This window comes from Numenius arquata, chromosome 21 (assembly GCF_964106895.1).
Source record: "Numenius arquata chromosome 21, bNumArq3.hap1.1, whole genome shotgun sequence".
Taxonomy (NCBI): Eukaryota; Metazoa; Chordata; class Aves; order Charadriiformes; family Scolopacidae; genus Numenius; species Numenius arquata.
Genome location: NC_133596.1, coordinates 3920356 through 3938384, shown reverse-complemented (window position 1 = coordinate 3938384; position 18029 = coordinate 3920356). Strand labels below are relative to the sequence as shown.

General features: G+C 54.2%; 1 protein-coding gene across 1 annotated transcript in view; it reads right to left on the bottom strand.

Moving 5' to 3' along the window:
* Window positions 1-10017, bottom strand: part of WASF2 (WASP family member 2) — a 31326-nt gene extending 21309 nt beyond the window's left edge. The window contains exon 1 of the mRNA XM_074162163.1: window positions 9920-10017. The gene's annotated coding sequence lies outside the window, so the exon portion shown is untranslated. The remainder of the gene's footprint in view (window positions 1-9919) is intronic.
* Window positions 10018-18029: the final 8012 nt, after the last annotated feature.

The window sequence follows — 18029 nt, the reverse complement described above, 5'->3', positions numbered from 1 at the left end:
ATGATCTTGCTGGAATAAATGCCAGCCTGCTCTCCTGGAGAGGGACTCGCTCGAAGCTGCTGGCAGAAACCAAGCTGGGGGTGGAAGGATGGGGGTGTCACTAACGGGGAACATACAGATCCTCTGAGCTTCTGTTGGGAGTGCAAATACAGCCAGCAGTTTGACCTAGACTTTGGGGTTTTTTTTTTAAATTCCTAAAAAACACACCATTGCTCTAATTAATGTTTCCATTCATTTAGCTGAAAAACAAGTTAAACAAAGAGGGTCACCTGGTGTTCCTATCGATGCCTGACGAGGATACAGGCAGAACAAATGCATTTAAATACAACTCTAGAAGAGATGTGACAAGAGAAAGGCAGTTTAGCTCAATTAAAGAGAGCTGTCACAGGGATTTGATTCTCAGAATACAGAGCTATTGATTAAACAGGAATTAAAGCTCTGAAACAGAAAGGTTTCAAGGTCTTTGCTGTGAGGATGTACATCAGGAGAGAGGCAGGGCTCCTCCAGCACCAGAGGAGCTCTGGCTTCTTTGCTTCCTAGGAAACTGGAGCAGCAAAGGGAGCAGAATCCTTTCTGTTCAACCTGGGGATGGTTTTGGCAAGGATACGAGGTCAGTGACAACAGACTAGTGTCACAAGCTTCAATCAACAGGTAGCTTGGGCGTATTCAAGTAGAGAAAACCCATCACAGGTTCTCAAATATTTAGGAATATGCAGGGAAAGGCCTGGTCAATGGGCAGGTTTCAGTCCATGGGCAGAAGGTCTCCAACACCACCTGGTCTGAGCCCAAAGCATTGTCCAAAGTGAATGAGACTATTCAAGGAATCAGCCCCAACATGTCCTAGGAGGTGGGTCCCTGAGCAGTAACAACAACCGGGGTTAGCGGTCATAGCAAACCAAGAGAGAGATGTCTACTAAAAGGGGATTGCCACTGTGTCCCAAAAACCAGTCCTTAAAGGTCAAGGTTGAGGAGCTTTCATTGGCAAAGTCATTGTTTCTGTCCCAGTCCAGGCAAAACAAGCTCTGGATAAAAATCACAAGATTTCATTTTCCAAGCCTCAGCATCCGTAACAGCATTGGATTCACCAATAAAGGTCTCAACTAGAAGAGATGCAATTTAGGTGGCAACCCAAGCATCATCATCATCCCCAAGAGCTTCACCTGGAGGTAGTGCAGGGACTGAGCCTGGGGTCGTCACCGCGGGGGCTCCTGGGCAGAACCCAACAGCCCAACTTCTGCAAACGGTGCGGGGCTGCTAAAGCAAACGCCGCTGAATCGCTCATTGCTGGGCTGAATTACTGCTAATGAGGAGAGCGTGTTTTCTTCCTCTCCTTCACACCAGCCTCCTCCAGCAAGAGGAAAGGCTTGCGCCTGTTAGCGCTAACAAAGCGCTGGGTGCAAAGCGCAACTCTCACAATACATCAGCACATTTTCATTCTAGGGCAGCGCTCAGTAATTAATACGGAAAGAGAGGGTGTGGTTTCTCTTCTAAATGACTTATTCCTGAAGCCTGAACATATTTTAACCTTCCTTTTCAGCAGATAAACTCTGTCTCATTTGCAGCTAAGCTCAGTCTCCCCTCCTTTAATACACACTAAACTATTTTGATTAATGAAAGAGTAGGAACAAACCAGTTCCAAGTGTTTTCTATACAGCTCAACTGCTCTTTCAGTTTCCACTCACGCCTAGATAATTATATCACAGCTCCGAGTGCCCCCACCCTTCTGCTCCACTTGGGGAATGCTGGAAAGATAAGTCTTTTCTTAATTATTAAATGTAAATAGCTCATTAAATATAATCCAATTACTTTAATTGTAAGAAAAAGGAAGTAATTACAATATGTACATGTATTCTTGCCTGAACAGTTTTAATATCTTAAATGAATCTTTGCAACATTAATATTTTAAGTTAACCTTTGACACGAGGGAAAAAAAAATAAAGACGACACTGACTCCCTGATACTTTCCAGAAGTGTTATATCTGCTGGGATTTGTGTCACAAAAAACCAAGAGAACAGCCTTGAGCATCTAAATTAAAATGGTTTATGAACAGCGTCTTCATAATAAAGTCAAAATAACACATGGGTTTTCTATTGCAGAGGGGAGGAAAAAAAAAATTTAAAAAAAAAAAAAAAAGAACGAGATACATGTGATGCCACATTAAGACCCTGAATATGCTTTTTGGAACTCAGGAGCCAAGCGAGATGGGTACTACTGCGAGCTCAGGAGAACAGGCAGGTCCCCACCCCACCAGGACCAAAAGCCACCACGTCACTGGGGTTTTCCAGGCAGTTCTCCTTCCCCACGCCTATGGTTTGTCCTGTCCAAGGCTGGGAAGAGGAACCAGGGCTAGGGGGAGAAGGATCCTGCCCTATGTCTGGCATTACCCAGTTCTTCCCTAGGGGTGCCCAGTGAGGTGACCCCCACAGGAACATCCAATCTGGTTTTTGTGTGTGCACGAGCCATCTGTGCAACGTATGGGCCCGGCGCACGATCCTGGGCTGCCTTTTGGGATTTGCAGGCAGAGCCGCAGGAAGCTGCGAGTAGCAGTCTTCTGGTTTTGCTCAACGGCGTGACAATCCTTGGACTCACTTTCTCCATCCCCGCAGCCAGCAGGACCCAACAACCTTCCAGGCAGACTTCAGCAAGGTCCCACTGCTTCAATCAGCGTCCCCCCCCCAGGCCTGACAGAGCGGGGTCTAATTTCAGTTTGGACCCGGTGACAGATGCCTGTGTAATCTCCTTGGGACAGTCAGAAAAATAGTCTTTTTAAGCTGTAGTTGTTTCCATTTTGCATGTTCTGAGCCCAGCAGTGATCTCACCTTATGTAATCTACAGCACAAACTCCAGGCTCTGGACCATCCAAAACTATTTCGGAATGTCTGAAACCGTCACTTTATTGAACCGATCTTTTTCGGGAGAAGAGAGATTAGACCGTATTAGGGATGCTCAAGATGCAAGTCTTTCTATCAAAGCTCACCACAAGGTCTATAATAAGCTGCTTTATGGAAACCTCTCATGTGAAGCCAGCCCCTAGATGTAACCTCCTTGATACAATATTGAATTCTCAATAGCAACCAAAAGGCTATTTTGTATAAGTTAATTACACGCGTTTTTTTTTTAATTTAGCCTCCAAAAGGGAAGCGGCCAGTTATTTCGTGCTTGCCCTAGCCAGAAGGTAAAGGTTTTTACACAAGCTGTGTTTATAGCTATTCGCCTTCCTCCAGCAAAGGATGGGCTCAGCAGCTGTTGGTATTGAAAGAACAGGATCTGGGTGTGTGCACGGTTCTCTATCTCACTTTTTTTTTTTTTTTTTTTTTTTTTTTTGCAGCTGCAAGGCCAAAACCATAAGAGTGTGGTGCTTTTTCTTACGGCGCACAAAAGCAGGGTGCCTGAAAGGGAACTCGCTTCCGCTCTGGCGAGCACTCAACGAACTATTTGCTGGGCTAAGGGGTGGTCGGGGAACTTTCACCCGGTCCATTCAGCCAAGGCCGCTATTCCCCCTCCCTCCCAATTAAATCCCATTTTTTGCACTCCATGCATGAACCGCAGCTACACCAATACATCAGATATTGTGGCTGATAGCCTTCTCTGAATGCCACTTAAAGCCCTCCAGTGCAGGGCTGCCTGAAAGCAAAGCATCAGTCATTCTTTGAGCAGCAGAAAAAGACTTTTGCTGTACAGAGACTTGGAAGGAAGACTCTAAGAAGTAGGAAAAGGGCATCCAGTGAAAGAGGAAATGAGAAATTAAAACCACATTCAATCTTATTAGCGGTAATACAATAGGTCAACAAAGTACTTCGCAAAACTCCACAGCATGGGAACGATTTATGCAGAGCTCGCTCCTACGCCATCAGTGACACCAGCCGGTTTGGCTATTACGAAGAAAAAAAGCACAGGTTGTCAGGGGCTATTTTAAATAGCCCGGCTGGGAGGGGAGATGGCTGGAGATATCACCTCCATGCCTCGCAGGAGAGTACACTTACCAGATAAGAACAGGAGGAATATTCCCTCCCCCCCCCCGCCCCTTCCTCCTTTTCCATCTGAAACATTTTCTCTCTCTAGGGATTTCCAGCATCTTATAAGCGAAGCCTCTTTGAAGTACCGCAAAGTGGCATTGCTCATCATTTCAGTAATGATAGTAAATAAGCCCCAGTATTTTGTTGATCCTTTTTCTTTTGCTTTACAAACAAAAGGTCAGAGTCATTAGCCCAGTTTTATGAGCGGGGGGAAAAATGGAGGCTCGGAAGAGGCAGGTTGCTCTGCAACATCATCGGAAACATCAGCAAACAAACAAGAGAAGAAGCTTTAAGCCAGAAGACTCAAGAACAGCCACACTGGGTCATCCAGTCTCCAGTTAAACCAGTATCCTCTGGCCATCAGTGGCCAGATATCAGACAAATAAAGAAAAGAGCATGAGCAGCAGTTCTCCCTGCTGTCCTTCTCCACGCTACAGCATCCCACCGCACCCTAAGGCCACGCGGAAACAAACACTATCATTTAATTGACCTTTATGGATTTCACTTCCATAAACTGGTCTCATCCATTTCTAAACTCATCCAAACAGTCAGCATCCATGAGATCCTGGGGCAGCAAGTCCCACATTTCTCATACGCTAGGTGACAAGACGCTTCCTTTTATGCCCTTCACCTTACAATTAGGAGACTTTAATCTCCAATCTGTGCCTTTGCTTCATAAAGGAGCTGTTTGAAGAAATGCATCACCCTTCATACTAAACAAGCCCCTTCCGAGAAGAAGGTGATCTGTCCCCATCAGACAACACAAGAGAAGCTCTCGATTCTTAGTGAGGACTTTCAGCAGAAACCAAAATAACAAACTCAAGGTTTAGGTTTGATTCACGGCAGCAGTAAGAACAAATTATTTTTAGCGGGCAGCTTTTTGCGTGTTGTCCATCCTATTCTGGGCTGTGCACCATTTCCAACATCAACGCAGGAGAATCAAACCCCCCCAAGACAACAGGTCAGTGGTCTGAGAGTAGCCCCCCTGAAGCGGCGACACAGCAACAGCCTCCCGTGCACAAATCTAAGCCCTCAAGAATAAACGCTGCTGCTCCACAGGCATCTCCCTCCTTCCCCTCTTGGGACAGCATCCTTTAAACCATCATTTCTCCCCAAAACAGGTCTGGGAAAGTGCTCTGTGAGAGATGACACAGAAGGCGTGGAAGGAACAGAGCGGGTCACCACCGACCCCATTTCTGGGAGAACAACTGACATTCCTGGTCCTTTAAATTTTCTTCATCAAAGCCCCCGGCAGATGCATACTTGAGATACGTCTGTGCTCTGCCACTTCTCCAGCAGCAACATAATACCAGAAAAGCTTTACTGCGATTTCAAGAATTAGGGTAGGATCTAGAGGAACTATTTCCCAGGCCCATTACTGCAGCGAAGGCGAGTTCGGGATGGAGAATGTGATTAACGCTTTGCCGCCGCGCTGCTTGCTCAACAAAATAACACAGAAATTCACGTTTCGGTTCTTCTGGGACGGGACGTGCCCGCTCCCGCCTCCCAGGCAGGGGGGGGAAAAAAAAAAACCCACAGTCCTACAGACCTCCAGATGGAAAAAGAAATCCTATATAAATCAGAATCAGGCCTGAATCTGATAACCTTCTGCAGAAGGTCCTGTTAGCAAGCACGCCCTTGGCAGCGGAGCCTGATCGGCAGCACCGGGAGCCTCCCCTCCTCAAAAAGAAAACACAAGGTCTTTTTTATTACACAGAGTTGCAAAAACACAAAGGAAGTAAATGTCACCAGGGTGGTTCTGTTCTGAGCAGTCATTTGCTTATTACCCAGAAGCCATTTCCACATGCCTTTTTTTAAATCCAGTGTTTATAAATACCTAAAATATTTAAATAAATGTTAATCTGTGGTAACCAAGGGCCCGATCTCACAAATATTTATCCTCACACAGTGAGAATAAATATTCAAATACACAATTTCTTACTACAGATCCCATTAGAAGCAAGAGTGCTGCTGAGAACAGTAACACACCAGAAGACAGGCTGGGAAAAGAGTTGCATTTTGCTTTCCTGGCTTTCTGCACAGTGAAAGTGTCACTTTTGGTTTGCCTCCTGTGCATTTTGTGCAGTATTACTTTAGAAACTAGATAAAGGAGCGAGCTCGGCGCTGAGCCATCAGACAGTGGGCTGTTCTGGCTATTTTAACCCTCAGAAGCAGCTCTGGGCGGTGTTTTTTGCTGGGTGCCGGCGTCCCAGCCTGTGCGGGGACAGCGGGAACTTTATACACATGCAAATACAATCGCTATTCAATCCTTTTCCTGGTTTGTGACCGACTTGCACAGCACACGCAGCAAGGTATTTTGCTCAGCTGAATGACCAAGGGCTAAATATTATCATCAAACCTAGCAGCGACAAAACAAAAACCTTCAAGTTATTAAACATTTGAATCCAGAAAGCCCACAGAGAGAAACTATCTAGAAGGATTAAAGCCAAGTCTTACACTTGTTCAAATCTTCCTTATTACAGTCTGTCAAAGAAAACTAACCTGATTTTGTAGAAACATTAATCCTAATAACCTTCTTTGTTCTTCTAGCACCACAAAAAAAATAATAAAAAAATTAAAAAGGAGATGGATTTGCTGCTGTAACTATATGAGCATGAGGCAATCACTGAAGTTTTAACCCCTCCACCCACACTACGCGATTATCTAAGCTTTGTGAATGAAATCAACTTTTCCTAGACCAGCCCTGAAGAATGAGATATATTCAAAGCACGCTGAGAAACTGGGTTGGCAGTTATCATAAAGGTTGTATTCTTTTTAATGAATCACTGCTCACAAATACCTTCTGAGCTGTTAACTTAAAAATACACCATTTCTGTTCGGTGTGTCACGCTATTCACAGGGAAACCAGTTTTATACTCTGCTTAAAAGAACTTCGCTATTAAACTCATTACTTCAAACCCCAGCAGCGATATCTCTGAAGACACGAGGGCTGCAGTTCCAGCCTCGACCCTTCTTTAGGAAGCCACCCCCTTCACAACATATTTCAAATCGGACTTGTAGAAAATAAAGTAGCCAGAAACACACTGTATTTTCTTCTTTTTTTTTTTTTTTTTCCTGCAGCCTTAGCCTGCATCCTCCTACCCGCCCCCCAGCATAGTTTTGTAAAACCAGAGCTTGAAAGATTTGTTAGGAATGTAGACTGGACAGAAGATAAAGCGAGAAATAGGGGTGAGCCCGAGGGATCAGGCAGTGGCATCGCACCGCTGATTTTTTTTTTGGGGGGGAGACTGGGAACAGTGAAGTGAAGCTGGGGTCTTACTAATGTCCCTGTGCAGTGGCTTGGAAAAACCTGATCAGCAGCAGACAGCTCGGAAAGCCTTTATCTTCACAGCTATGAAAAGGAAGGATTCTGACAGACATGAGCCATCAGAAGGTGGGATTGGGGTTTTTTAAATAAAAAAAATGGAAATTGGAGCATTTACTTTTTGAACTTGTTACCAGACAGATAAAAAAAAAAAAAAAAAGTCCAATTTCTTTTTAAAAAGCAGTGAAAATAGGCAGTTTAGGGAAAAGTTTACATTCAGTTCCCCCCCCCTCCGAAGTTTATCCTCTTATAACCCTTTACTTAGGAAGTACAGCAAGGCTTCTTCCTTGCCTCAGCTGGGCTACAACAGGGAGCTGGTAAACCCGCTCCTCACCCCAAACAGGACGAGGCTTTTAACCAGGCAGAAATCCATGCTTTGGAACGGTTGGAAGGTAGAAGACCTGGGTCTTTATCCCCATTGTCACCAACTCACCCAGGGACAATACTGATAAATGTACCTTGGCCAAAAATCAGCATTAGGTGGGTCTTTAAAACTTAGTTCAAGCTCCCTCACTCAAACCTCATGTTTTCAAGGACAGTACTTTAAAACAAAGACAAAAACCAAACAAAGCACCCAAAAACGCCCCGAACTTGAGTGCCTGCCCTGCTCCACCCCACTTCCTGGATAAAGCTTGTCCTTGGCTGTGAATGCAAGCGGATTTTTTCAAAGTCACTCTATCAACGTGCTGTCTGTGCTCTCAGCGGATAGATGTTAGCTCTGGTTTGGTTTTAACTAAGTCATAGATTAAACTCTATCGGTTTCTATGACAAAAACCCACTCAAGGTCAATAAGGGGCAAGTCAGAACGAAAAGTGTCGCAACGCAGCATTTTAAATTCCTGCAGCGTTTAGTAGCAACTGATTCTGCAGATGTTTAAAACGGGTGGAAAACATAACTATTCCTCTTCCTCATTCCTGACCAAGCAGGCAGACTTCAGCACTTCCCATGAAGTAACATTTCGCATCAGCTTGTCACAGGGAAGCACACGCGCCCACCCCCTCCTGCTTTCTCATCTTTTAATTTCAACTTTTCCATGTCACAAGTCTTTGGGAAGGACACGCAAACGCGAGGGTTACCCATCGGTTATGGCCCCATCTGCAGCAGGTGTACTTAATAAAAGGGTGTTTTACCATTATTAATATAATTAATATATATAATTTCATGTCCGCCAACATCCGCAGTGCTGAAAGACCTAGACTTTCAGTGTTTTCTAGGGTCTTATCGAACAGGCCTACCCCTGGCATTAACACATCATGCAGTCCCACCAGTGGGCTGACCTACGTAGAGTTGCCCAATTCTGCTTTTGCTACTAATGAAAGTAAAAGAGTAATGTGAAACATGAAACTTTTGGCGAGGAAAAAAAAAAAAATCCCACCACGGGAAAGTCCTTGAGGTCAAATAAGAGCTAACAGGGAGAAGCTGCAATCTCTTACCTTTCTCCAAAGGACATAGGGCTATTTGTATCCCAAAGGAGTAACCCCAACACAAACCTAAATGCTGGTGAGGTACAACCCCAAGGACATTCCCTAACAACTTATTCCTTCTCTAGAAGAAATATGGTCGGAGGCCACCAGTGGGTCAGTGCGTTTGACCAAACTACCCAACCATATCCCGCTACACCCTTCAAAGCTTCCTTTTAAGAGTACATAGGGATTTAATATCAGGGAAAACGTTTTCCAAAGCATGCTAAAGCACCCAGAGTCTCATCCCAAGTAGTTTTATGTTTTGCCTGCCCATAGTTAACAGTCAAGGGGCTCACACACACCCTTAAAGTGGAGTCAGACCTACTGAAGGGTGCACCCACTCGTGGGGCAGGAAGACAGCCAGGAGGGAAAAGTCGCTTTGAAAGCAACACTCCATGAGCGCAATCACCAGAACTTGCATCAAGAAGGGCAGCCAGCTCACACCCAGACAGACTTTGTACACACACACGCACACGTTTGCACAAGCACTGATGGCAAAGCCAGGCAGTAAAGGCTGCTACCAGCCTGGAAAGGCAGGGAGCCCTCTCCCCCAACACAGCACCCCTGCCTCTCCCTTAGAGGGGATCTTGCAGCCACCCCTTCCTCCTCACCAGCTCCCCCAACCCATTCGCCACTAAGTCAGACCTCTGTAACGGCCCCAGGACAGCAGATACCGGCGAGGCCTCAGGAGAGCCCAGCAGATCGGCAATTCTTTAACCCAAAACAGCCCTCTGTGCCCCCCGGCCCTCCAGGCCAGCCCTCCCCACTACACCCCAATCCCTCCGGCCAGCCCAGCCACGGCCCAGGGCACACACCCTGCACTGAGCCATGGCCCCTGGGAGGGGCTGGGCAAGTGTCAGCCCAGGAATGAAGCCATTTCCTTCTCCCCGGCCGCAGGCCGGGGCCAAGCCCGCCCCAAACCCCCCAACCCGGGGTACCAGAGCCCACACAAGCCGGAGGCTCACTATGTGGCAGGAAACAGTGCGCGGCTCAGCCTGATAGCTCACTATTTGGCAAAGGCCTAGCGGCCCACCCCAGCGCCTCCGCCTTTCTCCCCCGAGAAGAGGCGGCCCGGAAGGCCCGGGGAGCCGCCGCTCGGCCCTCTCGTACTCACCCCTCTCTGCGGCTGTCCCCTCCGGCCCCCTCGGCTCGTTACCACCAGGGCGGGCCAGCCCGGCCGTCCGCCATTCCACAGCTCCCCCTCCCTGCCCTGACTGAGCCTCGCCCCGCCTCCTCCCGGCCGCCGGTCCGCCGCGCCATTGGCTCGCCGGCCAACGATACTGCCACGCTATTGGCTTTCCCTGGATGTCTATCAAAGCCGCCCTACGCCACTTGCGTACGAAACTGGAGCAAGAGAAGAACCCCACCCAAGCCGGCCGCGCAAAGAGAGTAAACAGGGTGGAACGTACCATCGGGGGAAGTAGACGGGGGGATCCCCGCGCCGCTTTGGGACAGATTCCCGGGGCAGAAAGGAGAATCGCGACACCACGCACAGCCGCGACATCTCTAAAATGCGCGTCTGTATCCGTGAGTGCCAGATCTCGATATTCTTCCAGGTGGCTTTGGAGGAAAGGGATTTCTCTCTCTTCCGTGTCCCCCCGGCCCCCCTCCGGAGAGCGCCCTTTTGGTGTTGCCTCTCGCCTCTATGGTCTCACGCCCTGTGAGGAAAGTTCCACCTGGGGGAGCGGGGGTGTCACTCCATGGCGGGGCGGGGCGGGGGGGGGGGGGTGCGAGGCTGTGGGGCCGGGACTGGGGGCCAGGAGCGTGGGGTGGGGGTTAGGGGACAGGTTTGGGGGGTGGGGGCAGGAGGAAGGGGTGGGGAGGCTTTGGGGAGAGGTTGGTTGTTTTTTTTGGGGGGGGGTGCGGGACTGGCGAGTGGGAGCGGAGCCTCGCAGCTGCCGGTCCTCCTGCTGCGAACCCAGGGGGGGCCCATCTGCCTCCAGCACCGAAGCAGGGGGGGTGTCTCCAGCCCCTGAACAAGGGTGGGGGTGTCCCCAGACCCCCCATCCACCTCCAGCCCCAAAATCAAGGGGGATCCCCAGCCCCCCATCCACCTCCAGCCCCAAAATCGGGGGGATCCCCACCCCAGCACCCCGTCCACCTCCAGTCCCCAAACCAAGGGGGTACGCAGCCCCCCATCTGCCTCCAGCCCCTGAACAAGGGTGGTGGTGGTGGGGTCTCCAGCCCCTGAACAAAGGTGGGGGTGTCCCCAGCCCCCCTATCCACCTCCAGTCCCCAAACCAGGGGTGTCCCCAGCCCCCCATCTGCCTCCAGCCCCCAAACCAGAGGGGGTCTCCAGCCTGTCATCCACCTCCAGCCCCTGAACAAGGGTGGGGGGTCCCCAGCTCCCTCATCCACCTCCAGCCCCAAATCAGGGGGGATCCCCATCCCAGCACCCCACCTACCTCCAGCCCTGAACCTTGGGGGGTGTCCCCAGCCCCTCATCCACTTCCAGCCCCTGAACAAGAGTGGTGATGTCCCCAGCCCCCTCATCCACCTCCAGTCCCCAAACCAGGGGGGTCCCCAGCCCTCCATCTGCCTCCAGCCCCCAAACCAGAGAGGGTGTCCAGCCTGTCATCCAACTCCAGCCCCTGAACAAGGGTGGGGGGTCCCCAGCCCCCTCATCCACCTCCAGTCCCCAAACCAAGGAGGGGTCACCAGCCCCTCCCAGCCACCTCCAGACCCCAAACCAGGGTGGGGGTCCCCAGCACAGGGGTACCTGGAGCTGGGGGGCGCGGATACAGCCAGCCGCCCTCCGTGCTGGCCACGCAGGGGCAGTGGCCACTGGAAGCAGCCGGGTGACACCGATTTTGGCTCCCGCCTGGGTTTCTCCCAACAGCCTGATGAGGTGGGGAGCAGAGTCATGACATTAACGAACCTGGTTTAACGAACGGGACTGGCAGCGTGTGTACGGGGGGGGGACGGACACGGGGATGGGTCCCGCTGAGTGGACACCGCTGCGTGTCCCCATCCTGCAAGGACATCACGCCCTGGTTGCGGCAGGTGGGGGTCACACCGGGATGGGCAACACAACCAGGGCTCGGAAAAGCCACGGCTGAGCGTGCCAGGGCTTGGAAAAGCCCCATCCTCGAGCCCGTGTGACCTCGGCACCATCCTCTGGCTGAGCCCGTCCCTCGGCAGAGCCGGGGTGATGCTCCTGGCCCCCTCGGAAACGGAGGGAGCAAAGACTTGATCAAAAATTACCAGCACGCAGCACTGCCTGCACACCTGGCTATTAAATCTTTCCTCCCCTGGCTGATTATTAGCATTAAGCGCCGGGTTCGTTTCTGCCTGCAGAAGGGGGAAGAGGAGAACCGGACGAAGGGCGCCGGGCACAGCCATCTATCTCCTCGGTTCTCCCAGCGCTCCTGCTCTAAACCAAACCGCAGGGAGTAAATCACCGGCTCTCCAGGTGGGAAGCAAACAAATCCATGTCAGCGCTGCCGGGGGCTGCGGCGGTCGCCAGGGAAGGTGGCCCGGCCACGGGCATCGCCAACAGGCAGAGCTAGTGGCCCTGAACGGAGCAGCCCGGGGGGGCTCCGGTGTGTGCCGTCCCTACCCGTTTTGCCCACACCTCCTGCCCGGTGGCACAGGCTTTGCCTGCTCCTGGGGTCTCTCTTGCCGCCATCACCATCTCCTTCGGCTCCTCCTGGGCGAGATGGGCACGTTCACGTGTTGCAAACAGCCGTTTCTTGCCCGTTTTGCACCATCACTCCCCCCTCCACGCACCTCCGCCTTGGCTGCGATGCTCGGCACCTCCCGCTGCCCCCAGCACCCGCTGGCCCCCCGTGCTGCCCCGGCACCCCCCAAATCCCCCCTGTGGGTGCAAGGCGAGGGCCAAGGTGCTGCCGGAGGCCTCTCAGCTCCAGGTTTTCCAGGCTGCCAGCCAGCCGTTCCCTTGAAGAAGATCCGCTTCTATCTCAAGGTGTCACAGCCTCAAGGGAACCACCTAATCTGTATCTGCACTGCAACCTTTATCTCTCCCCGGCTGTGTGAGAGGCTCTGTTTATAGCTGCCGAATAATACCTGCTAAATTGCAGGATCCAACCTCCCCCCCCCCCCCCCCCACCTCCACCCCCCTCCTCGCCGCGGTACCCCCTGACACTTGTTTCTCTGCAAGAGGGATGCTCTCGCCTGCCAGGTGCCTCCCTGCGTTTTGCTGGAGGTAAATGATGCTCCAGGGGACGGGAAAGGGCAGCTGGGCTACTCCTGCTTCCCGCCTCCCTCCCAGGTGGGCTCCGAGCCCCTGATAACCCCAGAAAGACCCTGGCACAAATTACTGTCCCCTCTGGCTTCATCCCAACCACGCTTCCCTCGGCCTGGGGCTTTGCTTCTGTCGAAAATGAGGTGGGATCCAGCAGGTCCAGCTTCATCCTTCCTCTGCGTGATCTGGGGATGGGGAGAGGGGTCATTCTCCACGGGAGGGAGGAGATGGCAGCTGTGCGCTGCCCCAAGGCCACATCCTCGCCTGGGAACAGCAATCAAGCACCTCTGGAGTCACCCACAGGGAAGCCCTGGATGCCTCCTCCCCAGCCGACTGCCACTGTCCCAGTGCCACCATCCTGCTCCCCCTGCATGTCACAAAATGGCTGAGGAGCCCCCGCAGCATGTGGCAGCATGGCACGAGAGCAGAGCGGCTCCAGCTGCATCCCTGCTCCCACAGGAAAGGAGTCAGGGCTGTTGGCATCAGAGCTGTGAGGATGCTCTGGAAATGTGCATCCAGGCTTCTCCCACATCCCTGATTCCCATGGACCAAAACACCCTGGCATCAACCAGGGCTCCAGCCACGAGCTGCGGTGCCTGGGTGCATGGGGTGCCTGGATGCATGGGGCACCTGGATGTGCCCCAGGGATGTGTGGGGCATGCGGGATGCCCAGGGTACAGGGGCTACCCAGGTGCATGGGATGCATGGTGCACAGGGGCTGCAATGAGGCACGTGGGATGGACAGGGTGCCAGGGATGCGGAGGACACATGGAGTTCCTGGGATGCATGGGGCATGCGGGATGGATGGGGCGCACAGGGTGCCCGGGATGCAGAGGACAGATGGAGTGCGTGGGATGCAGGGGGTACCTGGGGTACAATGGGGCACATGGAGCGCGTGGGATGCAGGTGGTACCCAAGATGCACAGGACCCACAGGATGCAAGGGATGCAGGGGGTACCCAGGATGCAATGGGACACACGGGATGGATGGGATGCACAGGGTGCCCGGGATGCAGAGGACAGATGGAGCGCGTGGGATGCAGGTGGTACCCAAGATGCACAGGACACATGGGGTGTAAGGGATCCAGGGGGTACCCGGGATGCAACGGGACACATGGGATGGATGGGGTGTGCAGGATGCCCAGGATGCACATGAAGTGCCAGGGGTGCGTGGGGTGCCCGGGGCACCTGCTGCCTGCCGGGTCCCCGAGCCAGCGTGGCGGCGGGCAGTTGCTGCGCCGCTGACATTTACTAATCAGCTCTAACCTCAGCTGCACACCCGCTCCGTCTCGCTTGCTGTCTTGTCTCCATGGAGACTCCGCAACCTTTGCTCACTCGTTAATGGTATCTCAGCAAACGAAACTCCGACGCCACCCAGCCTTCCCCTCCCGGCCCCGGGAGAAATCCTCGCCTCTCACCTCCATCCCCGTCCCCTCCCGCCGATGGGGATAAAAGGGACGAGTCCTTGTTAACGAAGGACCCAGCCACGCTGGGCAGAGCCGGGGGCAAGTTCTGACGGCTGCGGCGGGGAGGAGGGAGAGCCGCCATCCTCCTCGCCACCAAAAAAAAACAAGGCCGGGGGATTTTATTGCTGTGGCAGCAAGGACAGGCTCCGGACACGGGGAATGCCAGCCAGCAGCCCTTTCCTGGCTGATTTATTGAGCCACGAGGCTCGGCACAAGCTGTTGTGCTCGGGGTTGCGTGTGTCCCCATCCCAAACCCACCCCTGCCTGGTGGCCAGCGCCCACCGAAGCCACCGGCACCCAAAAACCGTGCGAAGGCAGCGGCGGCTGCCGGGAACAAGCTCCGTCCCCGGTGTCCTGCTCTCGCCGATTCTGTTTTCAAATTAACATGGGAAAGATGCCCATTACCTGCTTCCAGATAATGACTATGATTAGGCAGAGCTCTGCTGCCAGCCGAGATCTGAAGGATTTCTGTGCACTCCAGCAGCGCTTGCCGGTGCAAAAACAAGAGCAATAAAGTGTAAATAAAAGACTAAAGAAAATAGCGCCGGTCCATCAGCGGAAAGGGTGCGCGGAAGCAGCTCTAATGATGGGCTTTCTGCGACGGTGGCGGCGGCGACGGTGGCTTCAGCCTCGCTACAGGCAGAGCAAAATTGGAGAGGGGTTGTCCCGTGCCTGCACCCCACGTTTGAACCTGGCTTGGCCTCCGCTTGCTGGAAACTGGGGGTTTTGAAAGAAAAAAATTCAAGATGTGCACTTGTGAACTGCAGTGTAATGAATGAGGATGTCCTTGGGGGACTCCCGGCCCAGCAGACAGAGCCGGGGGCTTAAAGAGGGGGGGAAAAATAGCCTGATCTCCTGAGATGGCCACACTGGCTCCCGGAGTGGTCCCTCCTCTGCCCGTGCCATCGGTACCCTGCCCTGGCACCAGTGGAGGCCAGGGAGCAAGGGTGGCCCCTCTGTGCCCAGTGCCCCGGGGCATTCCCATCCCCAGGGGATGCCCACGAGGGGATAGGATGGGGCACACGACCCCGCTGCGAGGTGGGAACCCCAAAACTTTGCTGTTCATGGGTACCTGGCTCAGCTGGACCCTCCTCATCCTCCTGCTCCCCTGCCCAGAGGGCAGGCGTGGGGCTGGCAAAGCCCATGCTGGCTTGCCAGGTCTCCCCTGCATCCTCATGTGCCCCAAAGCACCCCAGCTCAGCCCAACCTCCATCCCCTGCATCCCTGCGGGTGCCCCACGGCACGTCACCCCACGGCACGTCACCCCATGGCACATCATCCCATGGCATGCTGCCCCATGGCATGTCACCCCACCAAGCCTCCCATCTTCCCCAACAGCCCCAGCTGCTGCCGAGCTGGTGGTGGCATCCCTCACCACCTGCCACTCAGCAGCTGTGGGAGGAGGATGAAGGTGGCAGAAAACAGGGAGGAAGGGTGACCAACACGTCCCAGCACCGCCACAGGGAGAGATTTGCCCAGGGGGAGCCCCAGGGCTGCCCGGGCATCGGTCTTGGCTCCTCCCGGAGCTCTATTTCTCACCCTGTGGCTCAGGGCTGGGAGCCGGTTACTGGGGGGGTGTAAGGTGAGGGACCACAGCCAAGTTTGTCCCCATCCTCCGGAGATGCCGGGGTGTCGCTGGGGGCACCCGCCCTCGTCCTGCTGCCAGGGGAGGCACAAACCCCCTAAACTCCTCCTCCCCCCAAACCTGTTGAGATCTCCCTGTTGTGGCCAGGAGAGATGGAAAACCATGGCCATGACCACGAGCTCATCCTCGCCGTCAGCCTTCAAGGTGGCTCTCGCTGTCCCCGGAGCAGAGCATCACTCCCAGCTTGTCCTGCACCGAACCTCGGGACCAGTCCCCCCAGGGCCAGGGTGCCACCATGCCTGGACAAGGGTGACAGTCCCTTCGGTCCCAGAGGAGGTTGGAAGAGGAGCCACCATTCCCTCTGCCAACCAGTTTGGGCAATAGCCATCACCTCCAAAATCTTGTCCCACATGTGGCTCGCTGGCAAGGTGGCTCCTGGTGAACCGGTGGCCCCATGTCACCCCGCTGGGCTCCTGCTGCCGGTGCAACGGGCACAGGGCAGCCCCTCTGGACCCCCCATTCCCGGTGCCCGCAGGAGCCGTCCCAGCCCGGCCGGGGGGAGGCAGGGAGCTAATCTCTGCTCCGATTAGGCAGAGTTCCCAGCAATGGAGGTTTCTTCTTTTTTTTTTTTTTCTTTTTTTTTTTTTGCCTCCCCCCTCAGTGATAACAAATAATAATATAATCCCCCTAATCCCTCCCCGAGGAGCCGGCGTGCACACCCGGCCGGGAAGCACCGCGCTTCTGCCGCCGCTGATAACTCGCACCACCGGGGCCCCTGGAAAAATAAACGCTTCGGCTCACGCTTTGCCCCCCAAAACCCCACGTGCTGCCCCTTGGCATCCCCCCCCAAGCACCCCCAGATCCCCCTTTCCACCAACTTGGGGGGAACCATCGTCATTCCTGCCTCTTTCCCACAGGGCACGGCCACCATGGCCCCGCAGAGCCCCCAGCCCCAGCCAGGGGGGCCCAGCTGCCCCCTCCCCAAGGGGGGGCCCATTCAGGACCCCCCATGGGGTCTCCGCTCCCCCAGGCTCCCACTCCCTTTGTAGCAGGGACATGGTGAAGCCCCTCGAGGCTGAGCCCCGTGGCTGCCCTCCCCTCACACCCTTCTGGTTCCCAAAGGGTTAGAGGGGGATCCTCTGGGTTCCCCCACCCCAGGGGGGGGTCTGGGACCCCCCAACACACCCCCGCTGTGCCCCCACGCTTTGGTTTAGCAGCGTTGGTGTGGAAAGCATCGCCTCTTGCCCCAGCCGGGGACCCACCGGCGGCCACGCAGGACCCGGGAGCGCTGGCATGGCTCCTGCACCCCCCCCCCACCCACCCCCCCCACCCCATCACTGGGTGCCAGGAAGGAACCCAGGCGTCCGGCTGCCAAATCCCCCTCCCTTTACGAGGAGCCTGCCCTTTCCCCACGGGGCGGGCACTCAGCCCACCACCCACCCACCCCCCCCCCCGGTGCCAGCTCTCCCTCCCCCCCTTCCCCCCCCCCCCCTCGCCATCATCAGCCAGCAAATATTAATAACAACCCCTGCAATAGCCTTTGCTTTTATTCCCTCGCTTTCCTGGCCCCCGCTCTGCTGATCTCAGCTCCTCCGGCTCCAAAACGCCTTTTAAAATTACTGGAGAGTGGAGACCTCTGCAAAACGCTCTGCCCCCGGCCACCCCTGCCTCCCCCAACCCAACCACCCACCCACCCACTCACCCCCCCCTAGAGCTCCACACCAGCACCCGCACCGGGGCCGGCAGCACCCACGTACCGTGCCGGGTGCGGGGTGCCATCCGCCTCGGTTATTTAGAAGGCGCCAGGCTGGGCTTGATTAAAACCGAGTAAAAGCCAGAGCTCGGGCAGAGAGGGGGGATTAGATCGCTCGGGGGAATGTTAATGGACTCCAGAGCTTTCTGCCCAGGCCGGCGGCTGGGTCGAATCCAGCCCCGGGGTGGCTGGGGACCGGCAGGCTTAGCCCTGCGGC